Below are 18617 nucleotides of genomic sequence, written 5' to 3'. Positions count from 1 at the left end.
TTGAGGGGCGACTTTGTTCGATTGGGATACAGGATAGCCTGCGCTACTTGTATAATGATATTTTGCTCCTTTTTCTTTTACGCTTCGTAATTCACGAGTTGCAAAGATTCTGCTACTGGGTGGGAACAGTGATCAAGTAAGACTGACCTTGCGGTTTTACTAAAATTTGGGAATGATGAAATAATGTTTATCTTACGCGGAGAAATATTCCAAATTTGTAACGCACTGTTTGTAATGGAACTTTTATAAGCCTGTGTCCTTATTGATTGGACATGGTACTTTCCTTATCGTGGACGATGTTGAAAATGTGTTCTAATAGAGCTAACGTGGGAATTTTACGCGCGCCAGTTGAGTAAACAGTGTGATTTACGAACTAGAAACATCCCTCAAGTGCCGCTGGAGTGCGTTGCGATCGCGTATACCACGTTAGGGCGCACGTACCGTATGTACAAGTCGCATCGTTCCAGAGCGTTCCGCAACACGTTGAATTTGGCACACTCAACGTTGACGTTCGTCAACACGGTCCGTGTGACGACGGCTTTACGTCGCATCGGTCACCAGGAACACGCTGCGACCTTCACACCGTAGCCACCTCCACTGCTTAGTTGCGTTCTTCTTGAGTCAGACCCATCCATCTTCCTACCTTATCTAGTGTGACACCCGTCTCGTTTATTAGTTTTCAACGAGTTGTAGCGTATCCCCGATGTTATTCAATCTGTTCTTTGAGAAAACAGTAAAGGAAACCAAGTAAATATTTCGAAAAAGAATTCAAGTTCAAGAAGAAGAAACGAAAGCTTTGAGATTTGCCGATGACACTGTAGTTCTGTTAGAGAACAGTTCAACGTATTGTAAGTGTACGAAGGTTAACATTAACGAAAGTAAAAGAAGTTTAATGGAACTGATACTGTGGGAACTGGATTAGGAAATGAGGCACTCAAAGTAGTAGAGGGAGTTTGTAAAACGAACAGGAAAATAACTGACGACTGCATACATCTACATGGATACTCTGCAAATCACATTTAAGTGCCTGGCAGAAGTTCATCGAACCACCTTCACAATTCTCTATTATTCCAATCTCGTACAGCGCGAGGAAAGAATGAACACCTATATCTTTCCGTACGAGCTTTTTATTTCTCTTATTTTAACGTGGTGATCGTCCCTCCCTATACAGGTCGGTGTCAACAAAATATTTTTGCATACGGAGGAGAAACTTGGTGATTGGAATGTCGTGAGAAGATTCCGTCGCAACGAAAAACGCCTTCATTTTAATGATTTCCAGCCCAAATCCTGTATCATTTCTGTGACAGTATCTCCCATATTTCGCGATAATACAAAAAGTGCTGTCTTTCTTTGAACTTTTTCGATGTACACCGTTAGTCCTAACTGGTAAGGATCCCACACCGCGCAGCAGTATTCTAAAAGAGGACGGACAAGCTTAGTGCAGGCAGTCTCCTTAGTAGGTCTCTTACATTTTCTAGGTGTTCTGCCAATAAAACGCAGTCTTTGATTAGCCATCCCCACAACATTTTCTATGTGTTCCTTCCAATTTAATTTGTTCGTAATTGTAATGCCTAGGTATTTAGCTGAATAAGTAAAGAAGATATAAAATGCAGACTGGCAATAGTAAAAACTATTTTTATGAAAAATAGTAATTTCTAATATAAACTTAAGTGTTCGAAAAAGACTTTTAGAAACTTCACTCTTAAGAACTTAAGAAAAAGAACCTACCTGAACGGGAAAGAAATTGATAGACAAAGAGGTGGTTACAATTTCAGAAAAATTGGATGATTTCTTCACAAACTTAGCAAATCAATAATATATTGGTCCACCTCTGACCCTTATGCAACCAGTTATTCAGCTTGAAATTGATCCCTCCTGAGGGATATCGTCCCAAATTCTGTCCAATTGGAAGGTTAGGTCGTCAAAATCCCGAGATGGTTAGAGGGCCCGTTCTCGACTCGGAAGAGTTCTGGTGACCTTGATGATCAAGTCAGGGTTTGGCAAACACGAAGACAAGCAATAGAAACTCTCGCCATGTGAGGGCGATAATTATCTTGCTGCAACGTAAGCCCAGGATGGTTTGCCATCAAGGGCAGCAAAACGGGTCGTAGAATATCATCCGCGTACCGCTGAGCAGTAAGGGTGCTGTGGATAACAACCAAAGGGGTTCTGTTATGGAAATAAATTGCACCCCAGAACATCACTCCTGGTTGATGAGGCGTATGGCGGGCGACCATCACGTTGGTTCTCCCCTGCTGTCCAGGGCATCTTCAGGCAGGTCTTCGGCCTGGAATCTCATTGACGGGAGTACAACTTGGTAGGGTTCCTGCACTTAACTTAGAATCCACTTACCAACTAATAAATACACGAAATCCTCCGTTGCCAAATTTACCTGTATTGTAATTTTAATAAACGTGGAAGCCGTAAAAACACCAAACATGGAGGCAAAATGTACGCATCTAAAAGCTACTTAAAAAAGGAATAAAATCACTTGAATTTGTTTCCACAAGAGGAGAATACAACGTCCCAATTCGAACCTCGCTAGCACATTTTACTGACATTACATATAACTAGATAAATAATCATACATGTGACGAGAACAAATGAATAACACTAACAATCTTTACAGATGAGAATACGACTATATCCACGAAGGTTCGTGCCCTGGCAAGGGAGATCCTTAACTTCAACATATAAGGTGATTAAGCCCTAATTCCACTCGACAAACGTAGTAACGATATAAGCGAGACAAATGTACTGAAGGAGGATAGCCGGATTTGCCGCAGTAAAAAGGGCCACTATCAGTCCGTCAGGACGCGACCCCCGTGAACACTTCAGTTTCAGCTACCTGCAACATACATAGAGTAATTTGTAGCTTCTTAAAAACAATTAACATGAAAAGGCACAACGCGTAACACACTAATAAAATATAAACGACTACTTCACAGAACCAGCTCCTCTTTAGACAAAGCAAACAGCAGAATATTAATAACACGTAAAATACTTCTAACCTATAACAAACTAAGTTACCATGTAATAGAATATCGTCTTGAGCTCACAGAATACTCAGTCTGACTTGCCTGTTTATAGGTCTTACAACTCAACAGTGTCACTTTAAAAAACTCGCGAATACAAAACTCGAAATGACAGGAATAGTGATTGAAGCCACTGACAATGCTAGGCTGCCACGCAGAGGAGACAATAGAAATTTAGAGCGGCACACAACCTACCTTACATCTCCAATTTAGTATAATGAGAATAAACAATTTTGTGTATAATAATTACTTACAGTACCATGAGAACGTCCGAATAATACTTATTACCCAAGGTAGGTGCTGGTATCGAAAGGCACCTTTAGTAATACAGACTTCGTGTGTATTCACTTATTGGAAGGGTTTAAGCTTTACATCCCTTTCCACATAGCTCTCTGTTTACACACTTCTATAACTTCTGCAACTAAAGGAGGACATATAAATGCACATATAATTGACACAGATTTTAGCAGAATAAAACTGTACCTTAGTATGGCGCAACTGGCTTCATTTGCTTTACACGTGGGATATCTTCACCATTCAGTAATTCCGAAATATATTCAACAACGCGTGAGAGCAAGACGTCGCCGTGGTATCAGCTATTTCAAATGGCTCAAATGGCTCTGAGCACTATGGGACTCAACTTCTGAGGTCATTAGTCCCCTAGAACTTAGAACTAGTTAAACCTAACTAACCTACGGACATCACAAACATCCATGCCCGAGGCAGGATTCGAACCTGCGACCGTAGGTATCAGCTATTTACTTCACATAATTTCCTGCACAAACACAAGGCAGACGAAGCGTTTTCACATCCAACAGCGGCGAGCATTACACATTTCCTCCGTCATGCCATAGACACATCTCAATTTCAATGGCTAGTAAGAATAACCTATACATGCCCTCGCAGCAGAAAAGCCCAAAACACAACATTGCACCACCGCGATACCAAACCCGACGTCCCATCAAGTCACTGCCGGGATCTCTCGCTGACCCTGCCCATAGCGTACAGGCGTCGTACCACAGGCCTCACGGTAATCGTCAACAAGCCACCTCCGACCCTGCGAATATCCACTCCGCTGTCTCTTTTTTCTCCCCGTTAACCACCATACCACCCGCCTGAATCGCGGAAGGCAAAGATGGTGACCCTATAATCGATGACAGCGATGCCATTCTAAGTGCGAGAAGACTGGCGCCAGCCGCGCCACGGCTGATAACTGTCGTCAGTTCCGTTTCGAAATGTGCCTCGGTCTCAAACGAATTGAGTTGCTCAATTGGTGAAGCTCTCTTTCTTGAATAAATCATTTAATTTTTATGAAATTATAATTTGTTTGCGTGTACATGTACAGCACATCTACTGATATCCGACCCATTCGGATAATTCCTTCGTTGTGCGTCTTCTTTTTCTTTGTCTTAGAAATAGAAAAATGATATGGAACCTGTACAAAAACGAGATAGCAGTTATCCGTGGACGGACAAAACAAGAAGAGATGCAGATACGGAAAGGTGTCCGACAAGGTTGCGCACTATAACCTGTTAACTTTAACGTATACATTGAAGAGGCGCTGAAAAAAGTAAGGGAAAATGCACAGACAGGTGTAGTAATTCATGGCCAACGAATAGATATGATATGCCGATGATATAGCTGTCCTGCCTGAAAGTGAAGATCTTGTAGTCCTACTGAATAGAATGGATAAAGTTATGGGTGAAGAATATAAGATGAGAATTAATAAAGCAAAAACAAAAGTAATGGCATGCGACAAAGAAGATCAAGTGAAAGTCCAAGTTCATGTAGGCAATGAACTGCTTGAACAAGTTGATAAATTTACTTATCTGGGCAGTAATATTACCAGGGATGGAAGGAGCAAGGCAGAAGTGAGAAGTAGAATAGCTCAAGCAAAGGCTGCTTTTAACAAGAAGAAAAACATATTAACATCGAAGAGCATCAGCCTTGAAACCAGGAAAAGATTTTTGAAATCATATGTGTGGAGTGTGGCATGCTATGGGTGTGAAACATGGACTCTCGGGACAGAGGAAGACCAGAAGCTAAATTCTTTTGAAATGTGGTGCTATAGACGCATGCTCAAAATAAAATGGATCGACAAGGTCACAAACGAAGTGGTTCTGGAAAGAGCAGGTGAGAAGAGAAGCTTCTGGAGTTTCATTGTTAAAAGAAGAGTGCAATGTACAGGCCATCTATTAAGACATAAAGGACTCCTGAACACAATCATAGAGGGATATGTCGAGGGAAAAAGACCAAGAGGAAGACCACGACTGAGGTACATGGATCAAATCGTGAAAGATGTGGGGTGTAACACCTATAAAGAAATGAAGAGAAAAGCTGAAAGACGCACAGAATGGAGACAAGCTGCCATTGTAGCTGTTGCAAACCAATCCTTGGATTGACCGCTACAGAAGAAGAAGAGAGAGCGAATTTGTTTAGAGTGTGGCATTATACGAAAGTGATACTTAGGCGATAAGGAGTAGAGACAATAAGAGATTGCATTAGAGTTGCTGTGTCAGACAAGAAAGCTGATGATTAGACGGGTGGATCATCTTGAATCGAACTGCAAAGAAATCGTACGGCAAAACTTGATTAACAAAGGTCTGTGTTGATAGGACACGTTCTGGTACGTGAAAGAATAGTCAGTTTGAGCGAACTGTGGGGGCGTAAAACTTGCAGGATACGACTAAGCCAAGACTACAGAAAACAGATTCAAATGGATGCAGGTAGTTGTAGTTATGGAGACATGAGGCTCTAGAAACTTTTTAAGTAGGATTTCTTGGAACAAGTAATGTCTGTAATCAACTGCCGCTTCAGGTTCTTCATTCTCCTTTTACAGTTGTTGCTGCCCTTCTTTGTAGGCGCTCAGTACTGCCTGTAATTCTGCCTGCCACTTCCTTTACTTTCAACTCAGGCTACATCGTCATCCTGTTTCATATCCTCACAAATTATTACACCCAGGTATTTGCATGACTTAACAGATCCCTGTTTTAATTTATTAATATCGTAATCATATAATCTGTCTTTGATTCTTGAAAAAGCGTTGAGCTTCACATTTGAGACTAATACTAAGTCTTTGGATCTTTTTGAAATCTTACCAAGATCTCCACGAACCTCTTCACAAGACTTTTAAACCAAAACTCAAATCAGCTGAACACCAAAGCTCTGAACCACTCTCTGACAGCTATTGCATCCATATTTAACTTTCTACAACTAGCTCTGAATAATCAACGGCATCCGTTCTCCCCCCTCCCCCATCCTCAATACACACACAAAAACACACATATAAAGAGAACGTTAGTTTTCAGCATATACTTCATTAGGTTGGGTACAAGTACATAAACAAATCAAACAGGAAGAGATAAAGTGAATACACAGTTATTACGAATTTAAATCACGGTTTTCGGTAAAATGTGTACAACTAGTGACAGAAGACAAATAGGGCTCCACAGCAGTTACCGCAAAGAACGTGAAAATTGTGAAGAAAGAAGTTCGTAACGTAAAAACGTGTTTAAATCTCATAACTGGAGTTATACTGTGACCTCCAGCATGTGACCAGATAAGAGGAAATGCAGATGCCAGCGAAAACATCAAATAACGGAAAGCAGTTATTTATCTACCTAAAAAACAAAGCGTGAACTGTTTTATAATCTGCAAATATCGCATATCAGAACAAAACTCTATCATTCTACGTAGATTCCACTGAAGATGCCTCAAAGTAAAAGGTAAAACCCGTCTGGAACAAAACAAAATAAATTGTAGCAAGGAAAAGGTGGTTTTTATTTATAAGACGAATATGTACAGGAATATTTGCGCAGTTATTCTCAGTGACAAAGTGAACACACAGTAGTTGCGACTTTAAATCGCAGTTTTCGGTAAAATACCTACTACTGGTGACTAATAGTGCTCTACAGTAATGACTGCAAAAAGTGTCAGATTAAAAATTTTGCTACCGTGGGAATCCGCAGCCTCTAAGTTTTTAATAAAAGAACACATTGTCCTTTATAAGCTGTATTCTGATTTACTGAAAGGGTGCTGTTAGCTAATTTTGCCGTGAACAATTGTCATGTCCATTTGCTATGTCATGTACTACATAATGTGCTCATCACATTCTTTGTATCACGTACATAAAATCAGAAGTCGTACTCTATCGTAAGATATTCTAAGTGCTGCAGCTAGAATACGTATTACATATCGTGGTCATCACGTTCTTTTGTCACATACATAAAACCAGAAGTCGTACTCAATCGTAACATATAGTAAGTGCTGTCACGATGGCGTAAGACTTCTGGTTTTATGAGTGTGACACAAAAGAATGTGATGAGCATGAATAGATGACATAGAATATGTGCTTGTTATGGCTCACGGCCGAAACTAGCTAACAGCACGACTTTAATAAAACACAGTACAGCCTATAACGGGACAATGTGTTCTTTTATTTAAGTGTAAGATTAATTTTAATATCGTCCGCCAGGTCACTAATATGCAACATATGCTGACCCAAAATACCTACATGTGACAAGCATGAAGTTATGTGCAACCGAGAAGGCAGAAGTTACAGAAATGAAATTATCATAATGAACCAATTATGATTTCTCTCCGAAACGAATTCTGTGATCAAAAACAAACGCATCAGTGTCAGGTTACTGTGCAATATTTGGTTATGAAACTTTCTTCGTCGGAACGTGCAACAGTCATAACTGCTTGAAATAACTGTTCCTTTTTATGCGCTGACGTAGTGATAATGAAAAAAATTAAGCAATTGTTCGTGTTTGATATATACTGATGTTGGTGCTAGAAGTTAATAGATACATTGTTGTCTTGGGCACGTACGGTCAGTGGTGTTCTCCGCCATGTAAGGTAGCGGGAGTTGGTGTACCGAGCGCTGGCAAAGACAGACCGCAAAAAGGCGGGCTTCCCTCTGTAACCTTTCCACTCGGCTTAGTACCACTAATGGCAGATATAAGTTTATGCCGTGACTCGCGAGATATCTGGCGTTGATTGCACCCGTTCCGGACCATTAGCCGAGAAACAGCTGTCGTGACGCAACGAGGTTGCCCCGCTGCCGCGCTGCCGTGTGTAACTTCACATTCCGCCCGTCACACCCTCCTTCCTTTGCATACGACTGACGCCACTTCAGGCCCGTCCGGTTTTACGTCTGTTTGCGGAACAGAAATTTCGTGCAAATACGAGTAGTGACGTCGGATTAGTTGTACGCCCTGCAGCATCTACCAACAGATTATCGCCCTCAGGGTTACATTCATCCAAGAGACAATCGCTGATATTTGAAGTACTTCATTGTACCGGGTGATCAAAAAGTCAGTATAAATTTGAAAACTGAATAAATCACGGAATAATGTAGATAGAGAGGTACAAATTGACACACATGCTTGGAATGACATGGGGTTTTATTAGAACCAAAAAAATACGTACGTTCAAAAAATTTCCGACAGATGGCGCTTCACCTGATCAGAATAGCAATAATTAGCATAACAAAGTACGACAAAGCAAAGATGATGTTCTTTACAGGAAATGCTCAATATGTCCACCATCATTCCTCAACAATAGCTGTAGTCGAGAAATGTTGTGAACAGCACTGTAAAGCATGTCCGGCGTTATGGTGAGGCATTGGCGTCGGATTTTGTCTTTCAGTATCGCTAGAGATGTCGGCCGATCACGATACACTTGCGACTTCAGGTAATCCCAAAGCCAATAATCGCACGGACTGAGGTCTGGGGTCCTGGGTGGCCAAGCATGACGAAAGTGGCGGCTGAGCACACGATCATCACCAAACGACGCGCAAGAGATCTTTCACGCGTTTAGCAATATGAGGTGTTTTTTGTGTTTTTTTGGTTCTAATAAAAACCCCTGTCATTCCAAGCATGTGTGTCAATTTTTACCTCTCTATCTACATTATTCCTTGGTTTATTAAGTTTTCAAATTTATACTGACTTTTTGATCACCCGGTATTTACAAGGACTGGTTGTTTCGCACTTCAAGAAGAATGGGAGGGATTCTTAGGTAATTTTATAATTTTCATGGATCCAAGGTTCTGATATCGTCGTGAATATGCTGTACAGTAATTGTAATTAAATATGGTCTTTTCCATATGACTTTCGGCAAATTTTGTGCCATGTGAAGAACCATATTGTAAGGATACGTTTTGTATGATGCTTAGCTGGCTGCATTTTATGTAGACTTGTTCTGTTTAGGCCGAAATCTGTTTCTTAATAATTAATAAAAAGAACGAGTACATCTACTGTAAATAAAACAAAATTCCTCAAATATTTCACTGCTGTCAACGACCGCATACGCAAAACATTATCACTATGTAGACACACAGGCGGAGGGGGGGGGGGGGGCGGGGGGAGGGGAGGAAGAAGCGGGAGTTGTATCTCTCACGTTTAAACTACGTCATTCACCTTTCATTTCACGGTCGTCGTAAGCGGCACTAGTATCATAACGTATAGTACATTAAAGGTTTCGTGGAATAAATTAAGTTCAGCGGCTTTCTATCATCGTGTGACTGATAATATTGCTGATGAAAACGATAGATAATAATCTAGTTCACGTACGTATTTTAATTATGTGGCAGAATATTATGAAGCAATTTTACACCTAGGCAGAAAGCAGTCGAAGCAGTAGCGAAATATTTATGTCTTCCTACGAGACAGCGCAAATCACAGGAACTGTCTTGCGAAACCGCTGTCATACCTGACTTTTTTAAACTATCAATTATGAACGCTAAACCCGTAAGAAAAAACTACACAAATAATAAATGCGACATTATAAATGGAATATTGAGACACAAAGCAGAACAATCTGTCAAAAATAAAACTCTACAAACTAATGCTTACACAAGTATCGACATTCATCACTTTAACGATGTACATTAGGCAGAGACATGGGAATTTCGCGTAGACAAAATCACAAGAAATAACTCGAAATGAAGTGAAAAATGTCATTTTTTTCCGTTTCCGTCTTTCTCAAGGCTGCGGTCGTATATAGCCTTAAAATTACCATTAATTTCCCTCGTAAAAAATTGATGCCCTAGATGTGACACCATCCAGTAAAAGTATTAACTGATGACGTCACATAACGCAACCCTTCTGTAAATAAATTCGCAGCAAAAACGACTTAAGAGATTATTAATGTGGTGTATCCATTAAATTACATATTTTCGTAGTACGCGAGTATGAATACAAAAACCACCAAATTCAACCCTCTGGATTTGCCAAAATGAGTAAACTTGGTTTGGTTCAATCAGCCAGTTACATCTCAGGCTCTGCTACAGATCAGGCTGTCACCACAACTTCCCTTCACAAAGTAATAATAAATAAATGTCTCATTGTACATACAATTCTTCTTGATATGTGACAGCACTGTCACTGTTTAAAATTCTCCAACGTTTCGACCATTGTTGCAAACAGTTGCCGAAACGTCGGAGAATTTTAAATATTGACAAAGCTGTCGCATACAGGTATTAAGAAGAATTTTATTGTGACAACAGCCACGGAGGCGTACGCTTGAAAAAGCGGCTCTAAGGACTATGGGACTTAAAATCTGAGGTCATCAGTCCCCTAGAACTTAGAACTACTTAAACCTGGCTAACCTAAGGACATCACACACATCCATGCCCGAGGCAGGATTCGAACCTGCGACCGTAGCGGTCGCGCGGTTCCAGACTGACGCGCCTATAACCGCTCGGCCACATCGGCCGGCCTGTACGCTTGAAAATATATCTTTCTTCTGCTGTTCCGATAGAAATAGGTTTGTGTTATGTCACGTGTCCTATTCTGTGACTGGCCGATAGAATCAAACCAAACAGTGTTTTTGTATTTATACTCACATACTACGAAAATGTACAGTGTAATTGACGTGCCGCAGAAAAGATCTCTCCAAAAGGTATTGTTTCTGGTAAGATTTTTTGTGCAACAGATGACGTCGTTATGTTGTCTACCCATTCGGTGGACAACTTGCAGTGCTAAAAACCTTCATACCGTAAAGTGAGAATGCGTGCACGTCCTGAACTTGAAAATCGTCCCATCCTTCAAGGCACGGTGCACACATACTTCAGTGGCCCTACAGGAGGCGCTGCTCGCTCTAGTATAAGGTACTGAGAATGCAGGTTTACCCTTTCCTCCGCTACTCACACGGCTGTAGTTAATGATGTGTATTGACAAAAATCAAGACGGAATGGAGGAGGGCAAGATACGCAGGAGACAGAATAAGGAACGGTATACGTGTAATATATTGATTGTTCCTTGCTACTGTAGTGTTATCTTGAAGCTGTGAGAAAGGAGGACAGGCGCTCCAAGGCGCGGAAGCAGAGACGATGCTGAGGGCAGACGAAACTAGGAGAGACGCGGTCTCAGGGCGCTAGTTACTCTTCAAGGAATTAACATGTAACTTCATATGTCGTTAACCAATAGGCACGTGTTAGCGTATAAAACCAGCTTGATACCAGCCCTGACAACAGCAACGTCAGTAGGCTCACAATGGTTAGAAAGAGAGCGAAAACGGCAAAAAACTGACCTAGAAGTCCCTACTCTGGGGAGCCCGAGGGGCGAGGCTAAATGACGTATAACAATAATGTTGCAAGCCTTATTTGACAGAGTAGTTACGTTTAGCTTTCAGCTGAACAATGTTGTTGTGTTTATGCACTTAGTTAGTGCAACTACATTAAGGGGCTCCGGAAAGGCTCAAAATCATGAAAAGTTCAATTTTTACTTTTTTTGCGTTTTCTGAATCTGCAGACTATTACCTTTTAATAGATATATAATTTATTCAATTCCGAAGACTACAACTATTTTTAAATTTTTTTTTGAAATGTGTTCTACATGGGCGTGACCCACTGTGGCGCTGTTAAACTGCTGTCAAATGGTGTTATTATTAACGTCCGTGTTCATCAGGTACATTTTAGTGATGTGAGATAAAGTATGTGTTGTGGCTAACCTGTGATGGTTCAATATATATCGCTGGTGTGATTGTCGATTGTTTCATGTTTATTTACTCTGTCGTTATCTCGAAAATATTCGTAATTAATTCTGTTTCTTGAGTCTCTGTTTTGTTGAAGTATAATAATGAGTAAAAGTAAAGTTATTAGAAATCCTCTGAAGGCTTTTAAGAAAAGGAGAAATGTTGGAAAGCCAAAGGTATGTGTTATTACTGTAAACAATAAAGACGATGAAAATCCCCAACATAGCTTGTGTCCCAAAGAAGAAGACAGTTGGTGTAAATATAACAAAGGATTGCTAACTGGTGAAGTGTACACTCATAAGCATAGTCTGCCTCATGCAATAATGGAGGTGATAAAACCTATTTTCAGAGACTTAGCAGCACCTGAACTGTTGAAAAAGTGTATTCACGGAAAAACTCAAAACCCCAATGAAAGTGTAAATAGTGTTATATGGTCGAGAATCCCCAAGACTGTATTTGTTGGAATAGAAACACTTCACTTTGGTGTGTATGATGCTGTTGCGACTTTCAATGATGGCAACATTGTAAGGTGCAAGGTATTTAGAAATATGGGAATGAAGATAGGTTCTAACATGGTACGAGCGATGCTTGCTTTAGACAAGGAGCGCCTTCGGGCTGCAGACAGGGCTGTAAAGAGTCTAGAAATACAGGCAAGAGTAAACAGGAGGAGGAACAAGAGGAAGCTGGAGGAGGAGTTTGCAGAGGATGAAGATAATCCATCCTATGGACCTGGAATGCACTAAAAAGTTAATCCAATCTTTGTCGCTCGATTCCCAAAACTTTTATTTTCTCATACTAATTACATGTTTTCTAAGGATCTTCCAAACATATTTGTTTCAAACCTTCAGTAAATGTTACACAGTACCTTCTGCATAATTTAACACAGCCTTTTTCCAAAAAACTGTATATTTTTGAATATATAAATAAAAAATTGCAAAAAAATGTTGTGAATTTTCATTACAATTGAAAAAAAATCATCTTTAATAACTGAACTAAAATTTGGAAAATCCCTGTGTTAAGCTGTAGCCCATATTCCAATAAATAATCTGTAAAAAGTTCAACTTCCTACCTCAAATACTTTGTGAGGAAAGATGTAATTTATAAGCGTTATTTTAACATTGCAAGTATAGAGCGTTCCGGAGCCCCTTAACATCCCCGCCTTAGGAGCAGTAGACGGGACCTAACTATGGCAGGCAGCTGCAAGAGACCTGCGGTACTGGCTGGGTAGCTTTAAGTGGGAAAAACAGTGCCCCCACGCGACTCTTTAAAACCCCTAGATTCCGCATTTTGGCGGAGTTCTCAGTCAGACGATCTGGGCGCCAAGTCCGCGTCCGTGGACTTCAGCCTCGGTCAAGCTCCGCGTAAGTCTGCTCTCTCACATAGAGTGCCTCAGTGAACAGTGTCACATTCAGTATGTTTCGTTTTGAAACTAAGTTGTTGCCTTAAGATGCTGCTAGTGTTTGCCACTGTGGTTAGCATCCACTCCTGGGACTTCTGCACTGGATTCTGTTGTAACAGTGTTAGTCAAGCTTTTTCTAACCCTAGAACTAGCCTCCAGTGTATTAGTTAATACTGTCTGGAAAAAACAACTATTTCAAAACCCTCTTTGTCCAAGAGTCTCCACAACGAGTTCCCTACCAAGTCTCACCACCAGCATTTCTAGTAAATGCCTGTACCAGTGTTGGCTCAGATAGAAGAAAACAATCAAATACCTTCACTGTGAATTGTCCTTCTGCCTTCTGCTCTGTACCGCTCGGGAGTGCAGACTGACCAGTAACCCCTTTTCTCCCTCTCCCACCTATGTCAGGACACGACAGGTAAACTGATGGAGTTCTGCGCTAAAACCGTAGGAACTAGAATAAACCTTCGCTGAAGGTGACTAGGGACAAAACCAAATAACCGATCAAATGTCTGAAACTTGCATGAAATCATGACAAATGTAAATGGAATATGTAGATTCAGAATATTACACATTATCTTTCGCAAATGAATTTGCAAAAAGTACTTGCAAAACATAAAATGGAGGCAGATATTTTACAATCCTCCACACCTCAACCTGAAACATCAAAATTACGTGAAACTTTCGTTATTTATATACCATATGAAATCTTCTCTAAACAAAAAATCTTTAGAAAAGGTAAAAGCAGCACAGAGGCAATTCTGACGCGCTTGATAACAGAAGCAAGACTTAAATACAATCAAGACACGTTCACAGTTTTTGTCGACCTAGAAAAATCACTCTACAATGTAAAACGTGTAAGACGTTCCAAATTCTGAGAAAAGTAGAAGTAGGCTTTAGGGAAAGACGGGTAATATACAATACACACCAGAACCAAGAGGTACCAATGAGATGGGAAGGCCATCAGCGAAGTGCTCGGACTACAAAGTTTGTAAGCCAGGAATGGTGTATTTCAACCCTATTATTCAATCCATACATCGAAAACGCTATGACAAGAATAAAAGTACAGGCGTCCGATTAAAATTTGGATTGAAGGGGTATCCTCAGTGAATGTGAAGAGTTAGTACAGGACCTACTGGATGGAAGGAACAGTCTAATGGGTATAAATATGGACTGAGGATAAATCAAAGAAGGCAACGGACTTGCCGCAGTGGATACACCGGTTCCCATGAGATCACCGAAGTTAAGCGCTGTCGGGCGTGGTCGGCACTTGGATGGGTGACCATCCAGGCCGCCATGCGCTGTTGCCATTTTTCGGGGTGCACTCAGCCTCGTGATGCCAATTGAAGAGCTACTCGACAGACTAGTAGCGTCTTCGGTCAAGAATACCATCATAACTGTAGTGGACTGTCAAGGCAGCCAGTCCACAGAGACGGGTAGCCGAAAGGGCACACGTACACACACGCCGACTGGCGCGAAGTCTGGAACAGGATTCGTAATGAATGTGATAAAGAAAAGAACGTAGCTACTAGAACTCTTAACTTTTATATCGTCCTTTGGTATACAGCATTCTTGATGATACAAGTGAGACTATCTTGAGATACATGCAATGGTACAAATGGCGCCTTGCTAGGTCGTAGCCATTAACTTAGCTGAAGGCTATTCTAACTCTCTTTCGGCAAATGAGAGAAAGGCTTCGATCAGTGTAGTCGCTAGCAATGTCGTCGTACAACTGGGGCGAGTGCTAGTACGTCTCTCGAGACCTGCCTTGTGGTGGCGCTCGGTCTGCGATCCTGACAGTGGCGACACGCGGGTCCGACATGTACTAATGGACCGCGGCCGATTTAAGCTACCACCTAGCAAGTGTGGTGTCTGGCGGTGACACCACAATAACGACCGGGAGAGCGGTGTGCTGACCACACGCCCTCCTGTCCGCTTCCTCCACTGTGGATGACACGGCGGTCGGATGGTCCTGGTAGGCCACTCGTGGCCTGACGACGGAGAGAGTTGAGTAAATCAAATAAACACGAAAGTAATGACTAGTAGCACAAATGATATTAGCACTAAACTCAACATCAGAATTGCTGACGACGAAGTAGAGAGTTAAAGAATTCTGCTACGTAAGAGGCCTGTTCAGAAAGTAAGGTCTGATCGGTTGCGAAATGGAAATGGACATTCAAAAGTGTTTTATTTGGAATAATTAGGTACAGCCTACAGCTACTTCTCAACGTAGAGGCCGCTCCGACTTGGACATTTGTCGAAGAGCTGTATCAACTTTACGGTACTCTGATCATAGAAACCAGCCGCCTCTGCTTCCAGCAATTTTGTGCGCTCGTCTACAGCTCGCTGTCTGTGTGTCAATGTTGACATCATAGCCAGCTGTTCATTTGGTGAGCACAGATGAAACTCAAGGGGAAAGGGAGGGGGGGGGGGGAAATTACGGGCTGTATTGTGGGTGATACAACACTTCTCTCTAACACACTGCTGGATCATCTTTATTGCCTCTGCCGAATGCGGCCGAAAATTGTCGTGAGAAAGGAAACGCATGAGAGTTATGTTATGTGGGCTGCATGACGTTAGGAGAAACCTCTAACCAGGCCCTCATACTTGCCGGGAGACACTATTTTCTAGGCACCTTCGTGTGCTCACTGTGCGCTCAGACCTGAGAAGAGCGACGTGACGCCATCGTCGCGCGTACTAGAGACACTGCCCAACACATCTTTGCAAAGCTACATCGTACTTTCACTGTGGTGAAATCGGACCATAATTCCCGAACAGCCATCATAGGAGGCAAAAATAACTGCCAACAGTTACAGAAAAAAAAGACATAAAAATCACACTTGATAAAGTGGGCACTTCTGGCCAAAACAAATCGACTGGAACCACACGTGGACGTTAGTGAGAAATTTGTGAGAATCTACGTTTGCAATCTATAGCATTTAAAATGTACAGAGGAAAACCGGAACAGAAGAGAATAGAAGCAATGGAGATGTGGTACTACAGAAAAATGTTGAAAACTAGGTAGACTGGTAAGATAAAGATAGAGGAGGCTCTCCACAGAATCGGCGAAGAAAGGAACGCATGGAAAACACTGACAGGAAGGAGGGACAGCATGAGAGGACATGTGTGAAGGGATCAAGGAATAACATCCATGGTACAAGAGGAGGCAGCAGTAGATGTTAAAAACTGTGGGGGAAGACAGAAATTTGAATATGTTCAGCAAATACACTACTGGCCATTAAAATTGCTACACCATGCAGATAACGTGCTACAGACAGGAAGAAGATACAAATGATTAGCTTTTCAAAGCATTCACACAACGTTGGCGCCGGTGGTGACAACTTCAACGTGCTGACATGAGGAAAGTTTCGAACCGATTTCTCATATACAAACAGCAGTTGACCGTCGTTGCCTGGTGAAACATTGTTGTGATGCCTCGTGTAAGGAGGAGATGCGTATCATCACGTTTCCGACTTTGATAAAGGTCGGATTGTAGCCTATCGCGATTGCGGTTTATCGTATCGCGACATTGCTGCTCGCGTTGGTCGCGATCCAATGACTGTTAGCAGAATATGGAATCGGTGGGTTCAGGGGGGTAATACGGAACGCCGTGCTGGTTCCCAACGGCCTCGTATCACTAGCAGTCGAGATGACAGGCATCTTATCCGCATGGCTATAATGGATCGTGCAGCCAAGTCTCGATCCATGAGTCAGCAGATGGGGTCGCTTGCAAGACAACAACCATCTGCACGAACAGTTCGACGACGTTTGCAGCACCATGGACTATCAGCTCCGAGACCGTGGCTGCGGTTACCCTTGACGCTGCATCACAGACAGGAGCGCCTGTGATGGTGTACTCAACGACGGACCTGGCTGCACGAATGGCAAAACGTCATTTTTCGGATGAATCCAGGTTCTGTTTACAGCATCATGATGGTCGCATCCGTGTTTGGTGACATGGCGGTGAAGGCACATTGGAATCGTGTATTCGTCATCGCCATACTGGCGTATAACCCGGCGTGATGGTATGGGGTGCCATTGGTTACACGTCTTGGTCACCTCTTGTTCGCATTGGCAGCACTTTGAACAGTAGACGTTACATTTCAGATGTGTTACGACCCGTGGCTCTGTTGTGGATTGGCAGGAGCCAACCCACGGAGTTTTGGAGGAAGCCGAAAGGCACGCGTTTTAGCTCACGCAGGCTGGCGTGAGGTCTGGAACAGGACAAGGAAATCAGAACCCAGGAAAACGGACGCAGATAGTGGAATACTTAACTTTAATCCATTAATGTTGAACGTAGCTCTTGTCTGTACATTCTTTACAATATCAATAGCAACTGATAATGGCGCCTTGCTAGGTCGTAGCAAATGACGTAGCTGTAGGCTATGCTAACTATCGTCTCGGCAAATGAGAACGTATTTTGTCAGTGAACCATCGCTAGCAAAGTCGGTTGTACAACTGGACCAGTGCTAGGAAGTCTCTCTAGACCTGCCGTGTGGCGGCGCTCGGTCTGCAATCACTGATAGTGGCGACACGCGGGTCCGACGTATTCTAACGGACCGTGGCCGATTTAAAGGTTACCACCTAGCAAGTGTGGTGTCTGGCGGGGACACCACAGGCTCTACCCTTCATTCGATCCCTGCGAAACCCTACATTTCAGCAGGATAATGCACGACTGCATGTTCAGGTCCTGTACGGCCTTTCTGGATACAGAAAATGTTCGACTGCTGTCCTGGCCAGCACATTCTCCAGATCTCTCACCAATTGAAAACGTCTGGTCAATGGTGGCCGAGCAACTGGCTCGTCACAATACGCCAGTCAGTACTCTTGATGAACTGTGGTATCGTGTTGAAGCTGCATGGGCAGCTGTACCTGTACACGCCATCCAAGCTCTGTTTGACTCAATGCCCAGGCGTATCAAGGCCGTTATTACGGCCAGAAGTGGTTGTTCTGGGTACTGATTTCTCAGTATCTATGCACCCAAATTGCGTGAAGATGTAATCACATGTCAGTTCCAGTATAATATACTTGTCCAATAAATACCCGTTTATCATCTGCAATTCTTCTTGGTTTAGCAATTTTAATGGCCAGAAGTGTAATTGAGGATCTAGGATGCAACTGCCACACTGAGATGAGGAGGCTAGCGCAGGAGAGGAATTCGTGGACGGTCGCATTAAATCAGTCAGAAGACTGATTGCTAAAAA

General features: G+C 42.2%; 1 pseudogene; it reads left to right on the top strand.

Moving 5' to 3' along the window:
* Positions 1–14605: 14605 nt before the first annotated feature.
* Positions 14606–14723, top strand: LOC126261189 (5S ribosomal RNA; annotated as a pseudogene).
* Positions 14724–18617: the final 3894 nt, after the last annotated feature.

Source organism: Schistocerca nitens, chromosome 5, assembly GCF_023898315.1.
Source record: "Schistocerca nitens isolate TAMUIC-IGC-003100 chromosome 5, iqSchNite1.1, whole genome shotgun sequence".
Taxonomy (NCBI): Eukaryota; Metazoa; Arthropoda; class Insecta; order Orthoptera; family Acrididae; genus Schistocerca; species Schistocerca nitens.
Note: the sequence above shows the minus strand (reverse complement) of the source record. Positions and strands in the feature narration are given on the sequence as shown.